Source organism: Vulpes lagopus, chromosome 18 (assembly GCF_018345385.1).
Source record: "Vulpes lagopus strain Blue_001 chromosome 18, ASM1834538v1, whole genome shotgun sequence".
Classification (NCBI taxonomy): domain Eukaryota; kingdom Metazoa; phylum Chordata; class Mammalia; order Carnivora; family Canidae; genus Vulpes; species Vulpes lagopus.
In genome coordinates this window covers 12842246-12860893 of record NC_054841.1, presented here as the reverse complement: position 1 = coordinate 12860893, position 18648 = coordinate 12842246, and the positions used below count along the sequence as shown (strand labels likewise).

Sequence of the window (18648 nt, the reverse complement as noted above, 5' to 3'; positions counted from 1 at the left end):
TGAAACAGCTGACCCGGATTTTCACAATTTTTTATGATCCGATCCGAATAGATATGATGTTTGAGTCATTCATTGACAGAAATGCCCAAGTGAGTTGGTTGACAATAGGAACAATCAAAACAATTAAACCTTAATCTCAGTGGCCAACCATTTAGGGTTTATAAATCCAGCCATCAAAATTCTTACAGTGAACTCAGGATCATCACTCCCTCCGTCCCACAGGACCCTCCTCAAGTGAAATGAGGAGTATTTCTCAAGTCTGCAGAAACCCAGAGAAGGAATCTCACTTTATGATCTGAAGGGAGATGAAAAGCTTATTTTAACAGCGCATTTCAAATGCATTCTGTGCTCATGACAGAGGCATCCAAGTACCTATATCATTTAGAAAGCTGCAGGAGGGCGAATAATGAATGTGGAATATGCGAACGATTCATTTTGCTTTTTAAAAAATGCAACCGAGCCACAGAAGGCTTCACAAAAGATCTACAGACAAAATAAAACCTCGCTGTTTGCAAAGTCAAGGCAGTAAAGAGATGATTAAGCAAAAACAAACCTGAGATTTAACCTTAACAGAATTGAACATTTTAATTTTTTAAAAGGTGGAGAAAATGCCATAAAAGGGTGTCGGCCGGTTAAGGAAACTGCTATGAAAATGAGAATGATGTGCTCTGAGCTGTTCGCAGCTCTGTCCCCAGAGTGTGAAATTAGCGACTCAGACGGATTTCACAGGCACTTCGGGGGAGCGTGGCGGTGTGGCGGCGGATTTGCGACAGGGACCTCCCCGCCAAGTCCTGCCCACTTGCAAGCTGCTGTCGCTATTCATGCAAAGCACAGATAATCCTGAGTGTCTGGAGCGTTTTGCATTTATATTGAATGCAGCCTCTCCTTCCGTGGGAGTGAGTCTAGCCCATGGGTGGAGTGCCCGGAGGAAGCGTCGCAAGACTAACATTCTCACCAAAATCCTATTTTCTCTTTTAAGAAAATCTCCATCCATATGGATTACATTTGTTGGAAATGTTGGGGAAATATATATAAAATAGGAATATGGTTAAAAATGTTAAACCTTAAAATATCTCCAAGGGGAGCGAGGAATTCTGAGTCTGAGTTTTAGGTCTGGACCGATGGATGGTGACGTCTCCGTCACACCAGGGTCTGGAGAGTGGGTTTGGGGGAGATGGAACAGAGAAGAGAAACCTCGGGGAACAGTGAGTGGGAGGAGGGGTTTTTCCTGATTCTCTTCCTGTCTGTCTTGGTTTCATCCAGGTGGTTTTACACAGCAGCCGAACACATGTGGGATTATTCCTTGTCACACTGTCGCCTTGTCTCGGTAAATGGATAGAACCCAGCTTGGCACCAGATAAAGGGATTTTTATCCAGATATCCAGATATCCCCAGATAAAGGGATTTTTCTTAAACTCAGCTAACAGGCCCCAGAATTCAGTTACCCCAATAACCAGAGAAAACAATTGTCTCAGGAGAAAACCTTAGTCGTTTAGGCATCTCTCGAAGCACTTTGGACTGTTTTGTTGACTAACTCTTGGGAGCGTTATATTTTCTAAACATAACCCGATGTCAATCATTAACACATCACTTCCCTTTCAAATGCAGCGTTCTCGCTTTTATGGCTTCCTTGCTGTTGGCAGGTGTTTGACACCTCCCAGACACGGTCTGAACTTTGAACAGTCTTATGGAAAATTTGAGATGGTGTTAAGAACCGGCTCCCAGCTCTCCCACACACACCGTGGCAACCTCATACTGACATTGGCTTAAACAGTTACAAAGCATGTTGGCGTCCGTCATTCAACAGGTGAGTCAGCGATCCAAGGAGGTCTCCAAGGACCGGACCCTTTCCATCTCCCCTGTGGTCTTCTGGGTGGGCTTTTGGGTGAGGCTGGAGACCCTCCTCAGTACTGAAGGTCACTGGGTTCAGAAGAAACCATACGGCGAAGAAAGGTTTGGAAGCTTTCTCAGGGGAGCAAGCAGGGAGTTTTCTAGAAAACTCTGGCAAAACATTTCTGGAAACTTCTTGGCCCCAACTGCACTGTATGTGTGCTCTTGACCAAATCACTGCCAAGGGAAATGGATGGGGTTACCCTCAGACCAGCGCTCTTGTTGGTGAGGGGGATGAGGTAGGGTCAGTTCCTTGGAGTCCCATGGGAGGTGAGGGGAGCAGGAGGTTCCTGAGAAGTCAAGGACCTTTTTTGGGAGGATGGGTCGCGGATGTAGTAGGCAGTCGGCAATCCCCGCTGCTGTCCTGGAAAAACCCACCACCTCCCCTCCACTACCCTGACTGAGGGAAAACTCTGTTTTCTTCTCACTCACTGCTCACACCAAACACCTCTGTGACCAAATGTGTGCACTTCTTCCCACACCAGCCAATTCTGTGACCCCAGCGGGGTGTCCTCTCATTCAGTTCAGATCTGACACTGTCTCCCTGGAGTTAGCATCAGACCCTGCAGGTTAAGGGCTCAGTCTCCCCGGCCCATCCTCATTTCAGATGCCAGTCACAAGTCCCAGGCTGTTCCCTGTACTTCTGGCTGACAGGCTATAATTTGGGGTTCCCACGACCTCCTCCCTGAATTTGATAATTTGCAGCTCATAGAACTCAGGGGAAAATACTTCCTTTTGTTTACTGGTTTGTTATAAAGGACATAGTAAAGAATACAGATGAACAGTGAGGTGAAGAGACACGTAAGGAGTGGTCTGGAAAGGTCCTGAGTGTGGGTGCTTATGTCACTGTGGAGTTGGGGTACATCACTCCCCACTGTGTGCATGTGTTCACCAACCCAGATGCTCTCTGAACCCCATAGTTTAGGGATTTTTATGGAGGCTTCATCATGTGGGCATGACCCATCATTAGCTCAGGCTGAAAGTTCCAGACACCTAATCTCAGCTTGGTCTTTCTGGTGACCAGCTGCCATCCAGGAGGCCACCAAGAGTCACCTCTTTAGAACAGAAGGTGTTCCTGTCACCCAAGAAATTCCAAGGGATTTAGGAGCCCTGTGTCAGAAACAAGTTCAAAGGCCAAATATTAGGGCAAACCAGGGGAACATCTTCAAATACCCCTTCTTCCCTAAGGATTGTTGTCTGATACTCAAAAATAATTTCACAGATGTGGAAAGGGAGACACAGAGAAAAGCAATAACCTATCCACGTCCCCATAGCCGGTGAGCGACAGAGCCAAGCTTCAATTCCCTGGAGCTTCCCTCATGACCCCCGTCCTTCCTCCTCTGCAGTAGGAGGTAAGAAGTACCCTGCTTGGGACACTGAGAGCTGAACTGCCTCATGTGGCAGCATGTCGGCAGCCAGTGTTTCAAGCTGTCCGAAGTAGATGTGGACCAAAGGTGCCTCCCATGCATTGGTGGTGGGAGTGTAAAATGGTACAGTCACTTTGAAAAACTTTTGCAGTTTTAGAAAATTAAAATGTACATCTGTTCTCTGACCCAGGAATTCCACCCCTGGGTGTATATGCAAGAGGCATGAAAACACATCCACAGAAAGGTAGGAACAAGAGCACTCATAGCACCTCTTTCCATAATGGCCCCAAACTGGAAACAACCCAAGTGTCCATCAATAGGAAAATTGATAAACAGTAGGATATCCATACAGTGGAGTACTACTCAGCAGTAAAAAGGGACCCGCTCCTGAAGCTTGCCACAACATGGGTAAGGGTTATTATTATTATAATTTTTAAAGATATTTTATTTATTTATTCATTAGAGACACACAGAGAGAGGCAGAGACATAGGCAGGGGGAGAAGCAGGCTCCCTGTGGGGAGCCCAATGTGGGACTCGATCTCAGGATTCCGGGATCACTACCTGAGCCAAAGGCAGATGCTCAACCACTGAGCCAACCAGGCATCCCAGGAAGGGTTATTATTACTTAGATGTGTTGCTTTCAGAAGTATCTAAGTTCAGAAGCCACCAGAAATGGTTGATTCTGAGTGTGTACTGGAGGTCAGGAGGCAGGGACCAAGGACAAATACTGTGTTCTCAACCTTTCTGTACTTTTGGTAATTAGAAAAATCATGTACTATTTAATTTAATGACACTTAAAGGGTCTCCTTCTTCTCTCTGCCCATTGACCTTCAGTTAGCATCAGGCCCTGCAGGTTAAGGGCTTGGTCTCCCCAGCCCATCCTCATTTGGGATCCCAGTCACAAGTCCCAGGCTGTCCCCTGTACTTCTGGCTGACAGGCTATAATTTGGGGTTCCCACGACCTCCTCCCTGAATTTGATAATTTGCAGCTCATAGAACTCAGGGGAAAATACTTCCTTTTGTTTACTGGTTTGTTATAAAGGACATAGTAAAGAATACAGGTATGTATCTTCAGGTATGTAACTGGAAGCCCCACTTACTCAAGTTCAGCTGGGATATTTAGAGTCCAATTTGGGGGAAATAGAGAGCAAACATATAGAACTACACAACTCAGTCCAGAGCCCAGGAAATTAATCATCTGAGTGACCAGGACTTGGTGGGTCTGGCTTGAGAGTGGCTCAGCAGAGGTGGCTCATTCCCAGGGAGAGACAGGATGGGGGCATCTCATATGAAAATGACTTTGAAGCTGAAGCCCCTACACCCACAGGTCACCTGTGGCCCCTGAGGGATGCCACCACCAGCCTTCAACCAGGAGCCCGTAAATGAACTAGAAAAGTGAGTAAAGGAAGGTGTGCTGTTTTACATGAATTAAGGATTCATGCATGCTGATTGGCATTGCAGTCTCTGGAGGAATTCAAAATGCAAATGAAAACAACCTTTGCTGAACCAGTCCTCCCTGCTTCGGGAAAGCTCCAGACAGTGAATCCAGAACTTAAAAAATAAGAGACAGAAAGAAAAAATTAGAGGTTTGCCACTCATATTACATAAGTGTTTATCATGTTCAAAGAAGCAGAACTTGGAATGTGATTTGTTTTACAAAAATCCGATTTAGACACGTCTTTCCATAACTTTTCTAAGGCCTGTCTGTGGTTGTTAACCTGCCGTTGTCTGGGTCCCGCCCACCTGGCTGTGCTCAAGCTCCCTGGGGGATGGGATCCCCATCGTGCAGTGTCGCACCTGCCACATGTTAGGAATCTAGGAGATGCATCTTGTGGGAAGGGTGAGTGAAAGGCTTATTTATCCCAAGTTACTTTTTTTCCATTTGGTTTCCAAGGGCTATATTATTAATATTTTAGGTAGATATTCCAGTAAGACTTGGGTAATCTTTCATGGTTTTTTTTTGTTTGTTGTCGGTTGACTTTGTTTTGCTTTGGGATCAGAACTCTGCAAGCAGCAGAAACCTACTGTAGTTGCCAGAATACACATGCTTCAAGTGTTTTTGATGTTTTGATTTTCCTGCTTAAGACATGAATTTAAGACACAGCTTCTGAGAGAGAGAACAGGTTGTCCAGACTTGGGTCAGTGGCCACCACTTGAGGGGACCAGGCGCTTTGGTTGGCAGGTCCTCCAGCCTGTATCCAGTAGTGAAAAGTTTTGTTCCCACAAAAGAAATGAAAGCTGTTATTGGAGAAAGAAAAAAATCCGATGGCAGAATTGCATGGAAACAGTGGTTCTCAACCCTACCCCCTAACTCAGCACCTGCCTTTATACAAATATAGTATAACGCTGCTCTCCGCCCCTGAAATGAAAGTCATGAGTAACATGACCTACCTATACACATAATTTTAAAAATTAGAATATCGTCTTGGCCATAATATCAGGGAGAAAGAAAGGAACTGAACTTAGAGAATATTGCCTTTAATAAAAATAATAAAACAGTAGAACTCTACAAAATTAAAAGATAATAAATATGCCCCCAGGAGCAGCTATACTATAAGATTTAAAGAATCCGTGAGATGTTTGCTGTTGATGAGTAAGTGGATTTAAAAGCAGCAAGAGGGGATCCCTGGGTGGCGCAGCGGTTTAGCGCCTGCCTTTGGCCCAGGGCGCGATCCTGGAGACCCGGGATCGAATCCCACGTCGGGCTCCCGGTGCATGGGGCCTGCTTCTCCCTCTGCCTGTGTCTCTGCTTCTCTCTCTCTCACTGTGTGCCTATCATAAATAAATAAAATTTAAAAAAAAAAAAAAGCAGCAAGATAGGGGCACCTGGGTGGCTCGGTTGGTTAAGTGTCCAACTCTTGATTTTGGCTTGGGTCATGATCTTAGGGTCGTGGGATTGGGGTCACTTCTCTGTGCTGCACGTGGAGCCCGCTTTAGAGTCTCTCTCTCTGTCTCCCTCTTCCTCTGCCCTTTCTCCCCACAACCCCGTATGGGCTCTTTCTCTCTTCCTCTCAAAGAGAGAGAGAGAGACAGAGACAGAGAGACAGAGAAGCAAAACAATCAGGAGCCAGCCTGTACAAGAAATATTTGAAATGAAAGGGCAGATGAGGGGTGGGCATTGGAGTAAAACCTATTTGATGTACATTAACAGGTGTAAGACCTTTGTGTTCCTAGGTTTGAAGCTCAGTTAATTATAAACAGGGCTCTTATGGGAAGATCCAGAAAGACATTTAAAAGTCATAGGGGATGTAGGGGGACTGTGTTGCATGTGGCAGGAGTTGTAGCATCGCTGGGCTCCTGTCCACTAAATGTTAGTAGCCCCTGTAAGGAAAGCTTGGGAAAGATTTTGAAATTTAGTGAGTGTCTTAAGTAGCTCATCAACCTAGGTGATCATCCCCTTCCCTTGTCTTTGACCAGGCTATTTTACAATTCTGGAAAGATAAAATTAATTTGTGGCAAACTGATAGTAATGCAAATCATTCCTATCCATAGAAAACCATGTTATATCCAGTGGGGGTTTAATCGACTTCTTCCAACTGTTATGGAAGAAGCCAATTTTACGTGTATTAATGAAATTCATTTCAACATTCCTAATGATCTACAAATAAATGTGTTTGCACTTTGGATTTTTCTTTGACTTGGTTTGAACTTTTCTGGTTCCTCCATTCATTACTGAGTTAAATAAAACCTTTGACACGTTCATTGAATATTTGTATGACAGCCATGATTTTACCTTTTTTTTTTTAAAAAAAGTATTCTTTTACAATCCCCATCCTTGTGCAACCCAAAATTAAAAAAGTTGTGCAACCCCTCAACTTTTGAAACTCCCCGTAAGACGATACTATACACATTGAGTCACTGTGTTAACACACACACACACACACACACACATACACACAGAAATGCCAAACCTAAGGAAACTTAATCCATATTCTCTGATCTCTACCCTGTGGCCACGTGGCACAATAGTTGCCTGAGTGATACATTGCTCCTGCTTCACAAATCTCCCACTTTGGGTTTTTAGGGTTTGAAGGCTCAGCCTCAGGGTGAGGTCCTTGAGATCACACTTTGTTCAAAGCCATTTTGATTTAACCAACATCCTCAGCTTTTTGGCTCTTGTATGAGGAAAATCACAACTCGAGATGACCCACCACCCTTCGGTATTATGTGAAAGGGAATTACATCCTGTGTAATTCTAATCTTCTCGGCCACGGTTGTTTTCTTGGTGTCATGGGGCTATTTCTAAGCATCAAAAGGAAAATTAAGGAGAAAATCCGAGAAGACCACCCCTTAGTCTCAAATCCTGTTAAATCTTCAACAAAACCGAACTCACCAGGGCTTGACGAAATAAGCTCGTACGCAGAGAAGGGCACGGTCGTGGTGGGGAGACTCTGCGGCTTTCTTCATAATCCCAGTTCTTTCCATCTGGACAACAGTGGACAGGGAGGGGTTCCCAGTTGCCCAGTTTTCTGTCGGGCTGTGTGGAATGGAAGCGACTATGCTTTGATCTCCGGACTCAGCGCTCATTTCCCTAACCCTGGTCCTTGTAAGAGCAAGGGACAGAAATCACCACCGAAGGCTTGCCGCAGAGCATGGAAGGGGCTTGGCCAGTTTTGTGTTCTGGTGCTTAAATTGATTGTCCTGACAGATTAGGGTCGTGCCAAGAGACCAGGAGGTCGGGGTAGGGAGGATGAGATCTTCTTCCTAAAATCCTTATACTCCATATACTAACATAGAATAGGGCATCTGTCTAAAGGGCTCTTCTGAGAAATTTTATGATACTAGGATAGTAATTGCTGTCAAATATTCAAATATTACAAAATACTCCAAAGTGTCATTTGAGCACATGACAGTGTATGACTAATACATTAGTTCCCATATGCTGAACAGGTGCATCCCTCTTTGCACCCCACCTGTTCAGGCTGCATGAACACATGCCACCTCCCTTCATTCAGGTGGCTTATCTTCTCCCTGGTGAGACCACCCTTGACCACCCATCTAAAATAATGCCTTCACCCTCTCTGCCTTCTTTTGCACTCTACTTTCTCCATAGCACTTTTTCACTGCTTGACGTTATATTGCATTTCTGTTTCTTAAAAGATTTTATTTTTTATTTGACAGAAAAAAGAGGGGAGAGGGGCAGAGGGAAAGGGAGGGAATCTCATGCAGACTCCATGCTGAGTGTGGAGCCTGACTCGGTGCTTGATCTCATGACCTTGAGGTCAGGACCTGAGCCAAAACCAAGAGGCAGACCTCAACTGACTGTGCCACCCAGATGCCCCACCTTTCTTTCTTTCTTTCTTTCTTTCTTTCTTTCTTTCTTTCTTTCTTTCTTTCTTTCTTTCTTTTTCTTTTCTTCCTCCCTTCCTTCCTTCCTTCCTTCCTTCCTTCCTTCCTTCCTTCCTTCCTTCCTTCCTTCCTTTCTTCCTTTCTTTCTTTCTTTCTTTCTTTCTTTCTTTCTTTCTTTCTTTCTTTCTTTCTTCTTTCTTTCTTTTCTTTCTTCTTTCTTTTCTTTCTTCATTGTTATTCTTCCCATTAAAAGATCAGGTCCCAGAAAGCAGGGATTTTGTTCTATCCACTGTTGTAACTCTGGTGCCTAGGGCAGACCTTGGCACCTTGTAGGTCCTCAGCCAGTATTTGCTGGATGAACATGCCTCTACCATTCTTTAAAGCACCCATATAGACTCATCTCTGTCTTGAGCCTTTCGGGGTGCCCTTGAGAGTCAGTCCTCTTTTCTCAATAGCCTCTTTATATTCTTGCATCTGGCACATGTTTCTTGAGCTTCTTGGTGTGAGCTTTTAGCTTTACCAGGGGGCTGGATTGGGAAGAGAACAGAATCCCTGCCTCATGGAGCTGCCATCCCCATGGGGAAAAATGGGCACTAAACATGTTGCTGGTAACTCTGTCTAGTTCTTAGATGCCCCTGAACCTCATTGTATAGTTACTTTGATCATTTGGTCAAAAAACATTTGTGTGTGTGTGTGTGTGTGTGTGTGTGTGTGTGTGTGTGTGTAGAAAGGGCTTACCACTTGTCAGGGACTGAGCCAGGCATAGGCAATCTGAAAAGTGAATAAATGATCAAAATTAACTTTAAAGGACTCACAGTGTACTGAGCAGAGAGGTAGTGAGGCAAACAGGGCCATAATAATAGCAGTGATGTGAGGTATGTGCTAAAGCAGAGGGAGTGGGGTCAGATTCTAGGCTGTGGATGGTACTGAAATAACCAGGGAGAAATCAGAGAAGGCTTCACAGAAGAGGTGACAGATGCAGAAGGATGAGTAGGAGTTCACTATGAGAAGTGACACTGAGGGAAAGGCATTTGGGCAGAAGGAACAGTCAATGCAAAGGCCTAGAGGCCAAAGAGCTGCTGATGACCAAAGAAAGTGGCCAAATTTTCTAAATGATGGCTCCACTCCTCATGTCCCAATCCAATCCTGAGTTATCTTTTGAGAGCTGTCCAAGTGCAGGGCATGGCTGAGGATGCAGAGAAGCACAAAGGACGTCCTCTGACCTCCTGGAGCACTGTCTCACCAGGCAGGCAGCAGGCACGTAAAGAGAAGCAAGAGTAAAAGATCTGATTCATGTTCAAGGCATCATTAGATGCTCACTGGGCACACATTGTGAATTTGTGCCTGATTCACTTGGTAAGGATAGAGTAGCAAAGCTCATTAGATAGTGGCCAGGTCATTCATTCATTCATTCATTCATTCATTCACAAGTATTTCTTACATTATGTCCTTGACACATCTCTGAGGTGCTTGGGAGAGAGAGGTAAACAGGAAAGATGAGATCCCTGTGCTCATGGAGCTCATACTGAAAATTCATCCCAAATGCGGTGAACAGATGAGTAAAGAAGACCTTTCTAGAAGATGGCAGTGCTATGAAGTAAACACAGCAGGGTGGAGGACTAGCAGGGGTACGAGTGGGGAGCAGGGGCCCCCTTCAGCTACAGGGTCCAGGAGGAAGCCCCTTTCATCCCCATTAGAGCTGAGGCTTGAGCTTGGAGGAAGAGGCAGTGTGTGAAGATGCTGGAAAAGCAGGTGCACAGGCCGGGAGGTGGGACAGCACAGCCAATGTGGCTGCAGGGGTGGGGAGCACAGAGTTGAGGTGGATGAGGTCGGCGGGGCAGCGGGTTGGAGCCTCGTAGCCCTGGTGAGGAGATGGGTCTCTTCTCCTTGGGAATGCAATGGACAGGAGCCTTCATTTCCGCTCACTGCCTGGAGGTGTCCTTCTCTCTCTTACTGGGGACACCTGACATGAAGGAAGCCCTCACAACATTTAATTTAATTTAATTTGGACTGTTGAAGCCTATCAAGCTATTCTATTGCCATCCCCAAGGGTCCTCCCCCCTTCCTGCCCTCGACTCTCCCTCGTCCACCTGGTCTGTTCATGCAGTGACAGCTCCCCTCTGACGCCGAGTCCCTAAGCCACCCAATTTCCTGCGTATTATTAAAATGATTAAAACACAAAATCAGAGCACAGCTGTTATCTTTCTCGTTGAGCCACAGAGAAAAGAAACAGGCAGAGAAAAGAAAAAAACACGACCCTGGGACGTTGGATCATATCGGCCCAGCACAGCGAGACAAAGGCTGGCGATCCTCGGGTTGGCATGTGATGGTTCACCGGGCGCTCGGCACAAGGATGCTTTGAAACAATGACACCGCATGGAGGCTCTCAGTCACCGAGGTCGCAGGGGAGCCAGAGAGGGGATCACTTAGCTACCGGGCTTAAGTATATCAGCCAACATTTATGGAGCACTTGCGGTGTGCCAGGCCCGCTCTAAGCACGCACATGTGTTAATCTAATCCTGACATCCGCCCTTGGAGAGGGGCAGTGGTATTAGCCATGTCTCACACATGGGGAAACTGAGACCTAAGGTGGTGAGGGAGGCCTTGCTATTTGTCCCACAGCTAGTGAGAGATGGACTCTGCAGCCTGGTAACTGCACACCCTGTATCTGCAAAGCCCTGCACCAGCGGAATACAGCAGATGATGTGCTGGAATGAAGAAAATCAGGATTCTGCGCTCCCCAGCCCCTTCTTGCATAGGATCTCATACCGCGTAGCTGGGCTGTCACTCAGGGGCTCCCAGTTTCTGGAAAACAGCCTCTCAGAGACTGTTCCTCCCATTCCATGTGGTGGGCTGACACTCTTCCAGTAAATGTGGTCTGCTTCTGACTCCCTGGTGTCTGTGTGCAGGTGCACATATGTGTGTGTGTATGTGTGTGCGTGTGCATAAGGCAGTTAAGAGCAGGGTGTCCGGAGTCAGACAGCCTGGGCTTGGGTCCTGGCTCAGCCACCCCCAGGAACAACCTCAGGAACATTGCTTATGCTCTCTGTGCCTCAGTTTCCTCCTCTGTCACACGGTGACAATCAGCCCCCATCTTGTAGCGTCGATGTGAGTATTAGGTGCGTTAGTCCGAGTGAACGTAGATAGGGGCCCAGCCCAGGGTGGGTGCTGGATGAAGCTTCCGTGATTACCAGTGTTCATCTCCCCACCCCACTCCTGTCTGTGTTGTGCATGAACTTTTTTTTTGAAAGCCTGAACTTTCTCTGCCCGGGGACAGCTCCTCTCCTGAGCGCAGGGGAGAAGCATCCTGGTCCCACTGGCACCCAGCCGGGTGACCTTGGGCCGGGTGCTTCACCAACTTGTGCCTTGGTTTCCTCTTCTGGAAAATGGAGCAGCAATCACACTTCCTACCTGTTGGGGGGATTAAATGAGTTCCAGGAGCACTCAAGGCTAGCACATCAAGTGTTAGTTGGGTTGCCCTCCCCTGGATCTTCATTTGGCAACATCATGTTTGCATGTCTCCTTAGTGAGGCCTTCCTGACTGTGTATCTGATGGAGCTCATTGCCCAGCCCAGGTCACTCTCCATCCCAGCAGTTGGCAAGGCACAGTGTTAAGGGGCAAATCCAGCCTTCTCCATGTTTCTATATAAAGTTCTATTGAAATAGCCACACTGATTCGCTTATGTACCATCTATGGCTGCTTTCTCACTGTAGTTGTGACAGGGACTGTACCCTAGAGCCTAAAACATTTAGCATCTGGCCCTTTACATAAAAGGTTTATCAGCCCCTGTTCCATCCACATCCCATTTGATTTCCATCCACCTTTGGGCTGTTCCCCAAAACCAGACGCTGAGGCAAGGGAAGGAGTTTATTCTAGAAGACCCTGCAGGGCAGTGGGGCAGTGGGACAGGGCAGGAGCTGCCACATGAGCCTCAGAGTCCTAGTCATCACCATCAGAGACCAAATCTGGAGTGTTGGCTCCCAATGCTTCCTGGGTCAGGGGGACACCATCGGGAGGCGTCTGGGGCTTGTGGTCAGATCGCAGGTGGCAAGGACTGGTTATGAGTGTTGAGGAGCGTGGGCTGTGCCGAGAATTACATCGTTTTCTCATCTGTCCTTGACTGTCCCCTGCTGGATGGGGGTCTCATCACGGTGGACCTTCACAGAGTAGGGACAGTGACGGATGTTGGCTGAGGGCATCAGGGGTGCTCCTTCCCTGAGGTCTCTCTGCCATCATGATCACAGATGCCATAGATTTTGCCTCCTCTTCTGCTCATTTTTGGTGAGACATGTGGGTTTGCTTTGGGTAGCAGACAGGGAAGTCGAGGTCCAGAAATGTGACCTATTTCAAATCTTGCAGCTGCCTAAGGGATCTACTCAGAGACCAAGACCCTCCAGGTCTTGGCTTGTCTCAACATAATCTCTCACTGCCCCTGCCTCAGTGTCCTCTACACGGTGGGAGGACAGAAGGGCTCACCCACCCCCTCACCCAATACCTACCTGGTGTGCTCAATGCAGCCAGAGGGATCACGGAATGCACCAAACCCACAGGTCACCCTGCTATCTAAATGTTTCCATGGGCTTCACCCGGCCCTAAAAATAAGACAAAAGCTCCCAAATGTGCTGTGTCAGTTGGGGTTGGTTTAATTGTGAGTAGCAGAGCCTCAAAAGAACAGTGGTCTAAATAAAGAAACAGAGAAAAGAGTTTGTGCGTCTGGGCCCAGGAAGTCTGGGAAGATGGTCAGGAGGCCATCAGAGAGGCAGCCACGGTCACATCCCGTGGGGCTGGTAGGGGGTGGACTTTACTCTGGTTGTGGGGAAGAAGTCAGAGGCTTCTGAGCAGGCGAGATGCTTTTATTGACTTTGAAAGGATGTGCTTGTCTTAGCCTGCGTGTTACATTTGTTTGAGCGACTGTTTGGTTAGTATCTGCCCTCCCAACCTCTACCTCAAATGGACCATCCCTGATGGCAGGGGCCATGCCTATTTTTTTTCTCAGCAGCATCTGTCCTGCTTCTAGCACATTGCCTGGCATATGGCAGATAGTCAATAAATATTTGTTAAGGCAAGAGAGCAGGAAGGGACAGAATGCTTAGGGAGACACTGGGGGGGCCTCTCTCTGCCTGTTTCCCTCCGTGTCATACGTGTAAATCCCGGGTGGACTGGCTCCGTCACCTGCCAGGCTGTGTCGGCATCTGATGTTTAGCATATAAAAATCTTTCAGGAACAATCGCATTGATCCTGAGGTTGACTTCGTGCTGAGCGAGAATAAGGAATGATTCAAGCCACTTGGACACAATTCAACCGTCTCCTCCTTACTTTGAAGGAAACTGGCTAAAGAGACAGGCCTTCGGGGGAAGCGGTTACAGTGCTGCGTGTCATCCTTGAGGAGACACGTAACTGGAGGATGATTTATTGCAGCCTTCCGGTGTGGGAAGAGCCAACGGCTTATAGGGGAAAAGAGCTCCTCCGTGGCCACCCGCCCTGAGGGACCAGTGAGCATTTGTACTTCGTTTAGCTCTAAGGAAACTCTGACCTCCTTTCCTGCACTCGGCAAACTTGACCCCTTATAAATTGCTGCCTCTCGGTGTAAGTCCAGCTGCTCAGCCTGCCAGCCTCCCTTGCAGCTAGGGCTGGGCCAGATGTCTCCGGTTGCGCTCATCATCCGCAACCACACGCCTAAACTTTGAATGGGAGTCTTGTCCTTTTGAGAAACAGGAACCTCCTGAAATCGGTTCTGGGGATGGCCAGTGAGTGGGACGGGCTGCACACTAGTGCTTTGAGCAGTGGGAGCCATAGGGTCTATGCCCAGAGGTATCTTCATCCCCCAGACCCTTGGGGGATGATTTTCGGGCCAAATGCTTAGCTGTGTGGCTTTTAAGTTTGATTATCTATTTCCTTTCTGGGAAACCTCGTAGCTACCCAGTATGTTTTTGTAAATTCCTTTTCTGCTTAAATTTATGGGGGCGAGTTCTGTTGTTTTCAGCTAACCGCCGTGAGTCACACATGGTGCAGGGATGTGGAGCTGCCTCGAGGTACCAGTGAGGCAAGTGGTGATGAGGAAGGTGCGTGTGCTCTGGACTTAACCAGGCACCTGGGAACAGAAACTGGGTAAACCACCACAGGCTGTCTACGACCGATGCCACCGACTTCCGCTCATTTAGTCATCCATAAATATTTATTAAGTACTGACTCTACCGAACACTGTGCTTGTTGCCAGGGATAAAGTACTGAAGAGGGCAGACAAATGCCCTGTCCTCCTGGGGCTTCCGTTCTGGCTGGGCAGGCAGCAAGAGATAATAAATAAATGAATAAATGAGATATGTTGAGGTCGTGAAAGAAAGGATGAGAAGGTGGCAACCGTGGAAGGCTGCTTTCTCCAAGGCAGTCAGGGCATAGCACTCTGATGGGTCAGTCTTACAGATGAGAAGCAGCCTGCCAGGCTGAATGTTCAGGAACACAAGTCCCGGGTGGGAGAAGTGGTGAGCGGCACAGTGGCTCTGAGCAAGAAAGGACGTGGCATGTTACAGGAGCGCCAAGGGACCAGGTCATGCTGGGCCGCAAGGGCCATGGTAAGGCATTCGGATCGCATTTGATGGGAAATCTTTGGAGAGAGTTATGCAAAGGAGTGATGGTGCATGACTTGGGGTATAGACGTGGCTCATGAGCCTCTGCAGGTGGCAGGAAGCAGGGGGACCCAACACAGGTTGAGAAGTGTTGTCTACCAGGGAAGCTCAGTAGAGACTCAGCTTCCAGGCCCTTCATTGGGAGGCTGGTCACGTAGGCTCCCTCCACCCAGAATCCACACAGGCAGGAGGAAAGCCAGTGCTCAGCATAAACCACACCGCTCATCTGTCCCGGGTAAAGATGGGGAGGGGTACAGAGGAGGGGAGTGCATGGATTCAGAATCTACTTAGGGGGTTGAGCTGTCAGGAAGGGCTGATGAGCTGGGTGGGGGGCATAAGAAAGGGAGGTGTCCGACTCTGGGAATCATGGGAAGGGGAATTCATTACCATCACGGGGCACTTTTGAGTTCAAAAATGCGGCTGCAGGTGTCTCTCTCAGTCACAGAAATTTCACAATGAGAAGGATCCCATCTGGTGTGACTGCTTCCTTTGACAGATGAGCACACTGAGGCCCGGGAAGGGCTAACCAGAGAGTTAGTAGTCGACAGGAGACTGGATTCTCCATGCTCCGATTTCCAAGTAAGTGCTCTTTTAATATACCCTTTTGAGGATGACTAGAAGGATCGGGGGTCAGAGAATGTTAAGGTCGGAAATGACTGCGTGCTGCTTCCTAAGCTGGTTTCTCAGCCTCCAGCCCACCCTTGTAAACTGTTCTGTAATGCTAGGGCTGAGCCTCTATAGAGTCCATTTATCCTTTTCCTGTTGGCTTTTCACTGGGTGCTGTATATGCAGGTTGGCAGCCTGGGCCCCATCGAGAGGCAGAACTGTACAGTGATTTAAACAGGGGAAGGGTCATATAAAGAATTATTAAATTATGATAAAAAGAGTCACTATGGGATATAAGGAAAGACTAGCTGGTTTCCTAGGGCTGAGTCAGAGTCCTCCAGGAAGAACAAACTCGGAAGGGGAGCCCTTCCCAAGGCTGGGGTTCAGATCTCTTTGTAGGAGATAGTTTGCTGGCCCCTGGGTTAGTTAGCTCACTGCTGGAGTGCAGTAGCACCTAGCGAAGTCACCAGGGTTCCAAAATATTCACCAGTTCTTCTCTCCACCACCCACCCCCGTCCCCGCCCCCATCTTGGTCCAAGCCACCATCACCTGTCACCTGATTATTGCAACAGTTGCCTCACTGATCTCTTGATCTTGACTCTATACTAGGTCAGTTTTCGAAGCAGAGCCTATGATGGAGATCCTTACGCACACAATTTATTGAGGAGGTGCTCCTAAGAGACTGGAGTGAGGTGCAGAAACAGGGCAGGAAAAAGAAAAGCTAAGGAAGGAAGGAGAGGATCTTCAGCCTGAGCCCGTGGAAAGCCCTGGAGCATGAGCTGTATCTCAGAGTTAGTCCCAACTTGAGGCAAGGGGGCTGGCATTTGTGTCTCCGTGTCACTCTGTCATTGGTGATCGGCTGCTTTAGGGTGTGCATGGGGATCATAGCCTCCTGCGCAAGGAAGCTCCCATGTGGCCTCAGGGCTGTTCTCACTCTGGGGAGGGGGCACCTGTGGGCCTTGATCAGCTATGACTTAAAGCAGCTGCTGTGCAAGGTCAGGAAAGGGGATCCAAGAAGGGCACCAACCACACCACCGCCCCTCCCAACATCCTACTAATAGACGGGTGGTCCAGGTGGTCTTCCTCTTTAGGTTCACGGGAATGTCCATCTTGTGTGGGGACTGCAGGGTCACCGGGCTGATGCAGCGTCTGCCATGAGGAGGCCAAAAGGGACAGGAAGTCACGTTGGAGTTGGATATAGAACCTCTATTCCAACAGCATTCTGTGTAAACCCCAATCTGGCGCCTCTCTGGTCGTGGGAACTTGGGTGAGCTGCTTTCTCTCTCTGGATTCACTTCCTGTCTGCAAATAGGATTTGACACCTGCCATCAGGACTGATTCTGGGACTGTTCCCAGCAGCCCACTGTTCTGACACATTCTTCAGGCCTTGGCACTAATTTTGAATGCCCTTCTGGATGTCCATGGAGATTAGAACGCTCTTTGAGATGACCTGAGCCCAGAACCGAATTCTAGGTTTCACATAGACACAAAAGTATTTTTTTCCACTGTTTTAAAATATATCAAGTTTTCAGGAATGAAACTATGGTATAAGCTAAGGGAAGATCGGGCCTTGATTTATTTAAGACTTTACTGAGATCTGTTCACCATGTTGAAAACTTGCATTACCAATGGCAAAGCGTCTCGTGGCGTCTGGGTTGCCCCCAGACAGCACAGCGGTCGCTGCTCTGCATCTGTAGCCTCATTCCCTGGGATTCTATATCCAATATGCTTCTATATCCAAGCATCTGATGACGATTATATCTTCCAGTTGAATCATGTCAGAGCATTTACATGTTGAAAATGTTTTATTATAAATTCCTTTCCTTTCCTCTTTATCTTATGCTTAGACTATGACATTGATTAAAAAATATGTATATAGGCAGGTTATATTAATGAGGAATTTCATTTCAGTTGAAAAGAAATAATAAAATATTTGTTTTAAAAACCAGGCTTTGGCTCTGAAAGAGTTGAGAAACACAAGTCTGAACAGAATTAGCAATGTCTTCTCTTTCCCCAGGGGACCCACAGCCTCATTTAGAGACACCTTTGAGCTGGCTGTTGGCTTGAGCCAAATTTCCCAAGGACACAGTCGTTTCTGCCCTTCAGTCCAATCGAATTTTACTTTGTTGCGATTTACACTTTCTCTTAGGGAGTCTGGGGAAGGGGTGCCTGGGTGGCTCAGTCAGTTAAGCATCTGCCTTGGGCTCAGGTCATGATCCCAGGGGTCCTGGGATGGAGCCCCACATCTGGGCTCTCTGCTCAGTGGGGAGTCTGTGTCTCCCTCTTTCTCTGTGCCCATGTTCTCTCTCTCTCATATAAATAAATAAATAATCTTAAAAAAAAAAAGGAGTCTGCTCAAGACCCAAGTGATTTTTATCCCACTTGCCTGGGCTGTGTGTCCTGGAATGGTCCCTACCAACGGAGTGTGGCTGGCTGGCTCCCCTCTGCCAGCGGAGCAGACTTGGGCTTTTGCCAGATTTAGGTCTCTGTCCAGTGAGCAAGTAATTGCTTTTCTCTGTAGGAGACACAACAATAATCAAGAAACAAACAAACACATTTTTTAAAAAAAAAGCAGAAATGCTTAGTCATGCAAATCAGGGTGAGGAGAGGGTAAAGAAAGGGTCTCATTTGCATGCAGCAGCTCCAGCAGGGTCCTGGCCCACCAGCCCCTGTCTACGGAAACCCTTGGCCCAGAGCTGCAAACACCGGGGCACATTATTGCACGTTAATAAAGGTTTGTCCCGAGTGGAGTAAACAGCAGCGGTTCCCAGGACGCCAAGAAACAGCAAACTCTCCAGAGGTTCACTGGGTCATTAGCTGTGGCACAATACGGGTCAGGCTGGATGTAATGTTGTTCCCTTCAGCGAGGGG

General features: G+C 47.6%; 1 long non-coding RNA gene across 1 annotated transcript; it reads left to right on the top strand.

Annotated features, from left to right (window-relative positions):
* Positions 1–1715: 1715 nt before the first annotated feature.
* On the top strand, positions 1716–17825 carry LOC121478248. The gene is made up of 3 exons (XR_005984440.1): positions 1716–1807; positions 15668–15750; positions 16387–17825. It is a non-coding gene; the product is annotated as an uncharacterized LOC121478248 (long non-coding RNA).
* The last annotated feature ends 823 nt before the right edge of the window (positions 17826–18648 follow it).